Source organism: Nomascus leucogenys, chromosome 17 (assembly GCF_006542625.1).
Source record: "Nomascus leucogenys isolate Asia chromosome 17, Asia_NLE_v1, whole genome shotgun sequence".
In the NCBI taxonomy this organism is placed as follows: Eukaryota; Metazoa; Chordata; class Mammalia; order Primates; family Hylobatidae; genus Nomascus; species Nomascus leucogenys.
Window position 1 is genome coordinate 35874719 of NC_044397.1, and position 5786 is coordinate 35880504.

A 5786-nucleotide genomic window follows, 5' to 3' on the forward strand; every position below is an offset into this window, starting at 1 on the left:
GCCTGCCTGTTTGGTCGTGGTGTGTTTGAGGTGATGGTGATGGGTCACCCGTCTCTCCTGCTCACGGCTCCGTCTCTCTTCCTCCTGCCTCCCACTCACCCCTGCCACTGTCTGCCCCTCTGTGTCCCTGATCACGAGAGATTCTGTCCCATTCTCCTGCCACCCCCGAGCCCCTGCCCTCCTTGGCTGCTTCTTTAAGTCTTTTTGGTTATTGATTTAGTTGTTTAAACTATTTTATTTATTTATTAGAGACAGGGTCTCGCACTGTAACCCAGGCTGGAGTGCAGTGGTGCGGTCTCAGCTCACTGCAACCTCCGCCTCCCAGGTTCAAGGGATTCTCCTGCCTCAGCCTCCCAAGTAACTGGGATTACAGGTGCCTGTCACCATGCCCAACTAATTTTTTTCTATTTTTAGTAGAGTCGGGGTTTTGATGTGTTGGCCAGGCTGGTCTTGAGCTCCCAACCTCAGGTGATCCACCCACCTCGGCCTACCAAAGTGCTGGGATTATAGGCGTGGGCCGCTGCGCCCGGCCATGTTTTTCCTTTTTATTTCTCCAGTTGCTATATTTTCAAAGTACAGCTAGGTTCCAGGGACGGGTGACAGGGAGATGGTGGGAGGACTGTGGAACATGTGCAGAATGGTACCGCGGAGGGAGCTGGGCCTGTCTTCCTCTCAAGGTACTTAGGCAAAGGGGAGTAGTCCTTGTCCTTGGTGCTGCCAGTCTGAGGGAGCAGTTGTCCTTAGGAAGCCCGTATTACCAGGGGCTGCAGTGTGTGAAGTTATTAGCAGTATGGAAAACCTAGAAGTTTCTGGGAAACATGGGGGAATTCATGGTATAGAGCAAATTTGTCCAACCTGCAGCCCGCATGTGGCCCAGGATGACTTTGAATGCAGCCCAACACAAATTCATAAACTTTCTTAAAACATTATGAGATTCTTTTGCGATTTTTTTTTCCTTTTAGCTCGTCAGCTATCGTTAATGTTAGTGAATTTTATGTATCTCCTAAGACAATTCTTCTTCTTCCAGTGTGGCCCAGAGAAGCCAAAAGAGTGGACACCCCTGGATTAGAGGACCCTGGTCTGGGTGGCCCTGGGTGCTGTGACTCATGTGAACTTCTTATACCCATACCTTGTCTAAATGAATTGCAAGCTGTAATCTCGTAAGGTCCTTTTGGTTGCTGTATGAAGGCCCAGAACCCTGTTAACCTCATAGCAAAGCAAGTGCTTAGTAAGTATCCGTTGAACAGATGGCCTTATTAAGATGTTAGAGAGATCCAGCAAAGTCAACGTTAGGCACCATCTTTTTTTTTTTTTTTTTCTCTGAGGTGGAGTCTCGCTCTGTCGCTCAGGCTGGAGTGCAGTGGTGCCATCTCAGCTCACTGCAACCTCCACCTCCCATGTTCAAGTGACCCTCATGCCTCAGCCTTCTGAGTTGCTGGGATTACAGGCGCCCACCACTATGCCCAGATAATTTTTGTATTTTTTGTAGAGATGGGGTTTCACCTTGTTGGCCAGGCTGGTTTCGAACTTCTGACCTCAGATGATCCACCCGCCTCAGCCTCCAAAGTGGCGGGATTATAGGTGAGAGCCACCGTGCCTGGCCAGTCACCATCTTAGGCCTTCACTTTTGGGTACTTTCCTGGGGGTTGGCTCAAGTATTCCCCAGGGTTTTCTTGAGGAACTGCCTCCCTTTCTCTGCAGACTTGCAGCTGGGCAGGCGGTACTGGTTTTGGTGTCAGCTTCATGTTGGGGGGCTGATGTCAGGATTCAGAGACAATCCAGGTGAGGTGGTTTTTCAAGATGTCTCAAAAATCTTTGTCCTCCCATTAAAAAGTGGAGTGTTATGGCCAGGCAAGGTGGCTCACACCTGTAATCCCAGCACTTTGGGAGGCTGAGGTGGGCAGATCACTTGAGGTCAGGAGTTTGAGACCAGCCTGGCCAACATGGTGAAACCCTGTCTCTAATAAAAATACAAAAATTAGCTGGGCATGGTGGTGTGCGCGTGTAATCCCAGCTACTCTGGAGGCTGAGGCAGCAGAATCGCTTGAACCTGGGAGGTGGAGGTTGCAGTGAGCTGAGATCACGCCACTGCACTCCAGCCTGGGCAACAGAATGAGACCCTGGCTAAGAAAAAAAAAAGGCTGGGTGCAGTGGCTCACGCCTGTAATTGTAACACTTTGGGAGGCCAAGGCAGGTGGATCACCTGAGGTCAGGAGTTTGAGATCAGCCTGGCCAACATGGTAAAACCCCATCTGTACTGAAAGTACAAAAATTAGCCGGGCGTGGTGGTGGGTACTTTTAATCCCACTACTTGGGAGGCTGAGGCAAGAGAGTCGCTTGAACCTGGGAGGTGGAGGCTGCAGTGAGCTGAGATCTCGCCATTGCACTCCAGCCTGGGCAACAGAGTAAGACTCCATGTCAAAAACAAAAACAAAAACAAAACAAAATTAGCCAGGCATGGTGGCATGTGCCTGTCATCCCAGCTACTCAGGAGGCTGAGGCAGGAGAATCGCTTGAACCCGCGAGGCGGAGGTTTCAGTGGGCTGAGATCGCACCATTACATTCCAGCCTGGGCAACAGAGTGAGACTCCGTCTCCAAAAAGGAAAGAAAAGACTATTTCGGGGCTGAACAACACCATCTGTGCTTCTCCGTGGCATCCTAGGCCGGGATTCCCGTCCAGCTTGCACTGTCAGCATAATCTCTTTGGATTCTTTCCTAACTTAGCTGACTGTTTCATATTTTGTGGTTATAAAAAGAGGCACACTGGTTCTGTTCAGTGTAAGATTTCTCTCCCCAGTGATGTACTCCGCCTTCCAAAATGACCTTGAGAGGATAGGGCTGGACCCTGAGGACCTCTGGTTGCTCTCTGATGCCATCCATGACATTCTCTAGGAAGCCGAGTCCAGGGTCTTTGGACCCCCATTGAAAAACCATAATTCGGCTGGGCAGGTGGCTCATGCTTGTAATCCCAACACTTTGGGAGCCTGAAGCAGGCGGATCACTTGAGGTCAGGAGTTCAAGACCAGCCTGGCCAACATGGTGAAACCCAGTCTATACTAAAATTACAAAAATTACCAGGTGTGGTGGCACACGCCTATAATCCCAGCTATTTGGGAGGCTGAGGCAGGAGAATTGCTGGAACCCAGGAGGCGAGGTTGCAGTGAGCCGAGATCACGCCACTGCATTCCAGCCTGGGTGACAGCAAGACTCAGTCTCAAAAAAAAAGAAAAAAGAAAGAAAACCATAATTCCCCAAGGACAGCCTGAAACAATTTTGCCAGCTTCCTTCATGCTAGGGAGATTTTTTCCTACGTTGGGAGACACCTGGTCTTTGAGAAATGTATACTCTGCTATAAGGTTCTAGAAGGTAAACCTAGTGTCATGTGATAGGGGCAGCACCCCCCTTTCCTGGGAGCACAGAGGAGGAAGAGGTTGGCGCCAGGGTTTGGAAGTCTGGACATGGGCAGTTACTCCTAAAAACTTTAATGAAGCTGGGTGCTGTGGCTCAGGCCTGTAATCCCAACGCTTTGGGAGGCTGAGGCAGGAAGGTCTCTTGATCCTAGTAGTTCGAGACCAGCTTGGGCAACACAGAGAGACCCCATCTCTACAAAAAATTTAAAAATTGGCCGGGCGCGGTGGCTCATGCCTGCAATCCCAGCACTTTGGGAGGCCGAGGCAGGCGGATCACGAGGTCAGGAGATCGAGACCATCCTGGCTAACACGGTGAAACCCCGTCTCTACTAAAAATACAAAAAATTAGCTGTCCTGGTGGCGGGCACCTATAGTCCCAGCTATTCGGGAGGCTGAGGCAGGAAAATGGCGTGAACCCAGGAGGCGGAGCTTGCAGTGAGCCGAGATTGCGCCACTGCACTCCAGCCTGGGCGACAGAGCAAGACTCCGTCTCAAAAAAAAAAATAAATAAAAAATAAAAATTAGCCAGGTATGGTGGTACATGCCTATAGTCCCAGCTACTCAGGGAAGGATGGCTTAGGCCTGGGAGGTTGAGGCTGTGGTAGGCAGCCATCACTTTACTGCAGTCCAACCTGGGCAACAGAGCAAGACCCTGTCTCAAAAAAAAGAAAAAAAGATGTTGATTTTAATTGATGTGAGTTAGGAGAGCCAAGAATTCTGGGAAGCAGGGCAGTTGTGTCTTCAGTCTTGGAGAACTCCTGGTCTGAGTACTAACTAGTGGTGTAGCTTGGACAAGTCACTTCACCTCTCTGATTCTGTTGGAGCCATGCTGCAGCTATTGCAAGAATTCAATACACCCAGCCTGAGGCCTGGCTTCTAGTGAGTATGCAGCAAATGAGAGCGCTTGATGATACTGCCAAGATCTAAAGCATGTTGTTGAGTTTTTCACAGCCAGCTCCCTGGGGACTAACCCCAGCACCTGGCCCAATTGTCAGGTAGCCAGCAGTTTACATTTACATTTCTTTTTTTGAGACAGAGTGTCACTCTGTCGCTCAGGCTGGAGTGCAGTGGTGTGATCTCAGCACACTGCAACCTCCACCTCCCAGGTTCAAGTGATTCTCTTGCCTCAGCCTCCTGAGTAGTTAGAATTACAGGTGCCCACCACCATGCTCCGCTAGTTTTTAGATGTTTTTTATTTTTTTCTTTTAATTTTTTGAGACAGAGTCTCGCTCTGTCACCCAAGCTGGAGTGCAGTGGCACGATCTCAGCTCACTGCAACCTCTGCCTCCCTGGTTGTTCAAGCGATTCTCCTGCCCCAGCCTCCTGAGTAGCTGGGATAACAGGCGCCTGCCACCTCACCTGGCTAATTTTGTATTTTTATGAGAGATGGGGGTTTCATTATGTTGGCCAGGCTGGTCTCGAACTCCTGACCTCAGATGATCCGCCAACCCCGGCCTCCCAAAGTGCTGGGATTGCAGGCGTGAGCCACTGTGCCCGGCCAGTGGTTTATATTTGTGTTTGCTCCTAGGCTGTGGGTTCTTTGAGGGCACAGGCCCACTCCAGCTTCTAGCAGGGAAGCAGCTCAGTATGTGTTCTGAAAAAGGGCAAATGTCTTCATAACCCTTTGTAGTCACGTGACCACCCTGGAAGAAATCAAAACTCAACCTGGTGACCATACTAAGGCACACACTTAAATGCTCAGTTGTAAAACTGGGTACAGGTTGTTTTTCCTGAAGGGGGAAGGAGTGAGAAGAGGCAGGCTGGTGTTGGGAAAAGGAGGTAGACATGTGGGGGTGGCACACCGGAGACTTTTGGAAGCGCCTGGAGGTGTCAGCAGTTGTAATTGACTTTTGTCTTCCTTCACTGCAGGGAACACTCTCATGGCCTTTCAGGATTGTAAGACACTTTTTGTTTGATTGTTTTTCGAGATGGAGTCTTGCTCTGTCACCCAGGCTGGAGTGCAGTGGCGCAATCTCAGCTCACTGCAACCTCCATTTCTCAAGTTCAAGCGATTTTCCTGCCTCAGCCTCCCGAGTAGCTGGGATTATAGGTGTGTGCCACCACTCCTGGCTAATTTTTGTATTTTTAGTACAGTTGGGGTTTTGCCAAGTTGGCCAGGCTCTTCTTGAACTCCTGACCTCAGGTGATCCACCCACCTTAGCCTCCCAAAGTGCTGGGATTACAGGTGTGAGCCACTGCGCCTGGCCCTAATTTTTATTTTTTTAGTAGAGATGGCGTCTCGCTACGTTGCCCAGGTTGGTCTTGAATTCCTGGGCTTAAGGGATTCTCCCGCCTTGGCCTCCCAAAGTGCTGGGATTATAGGCATGATCCACTGAGCCTGGCCTGTAAAAGACAGAAGATGGTGTGGAAGGAGA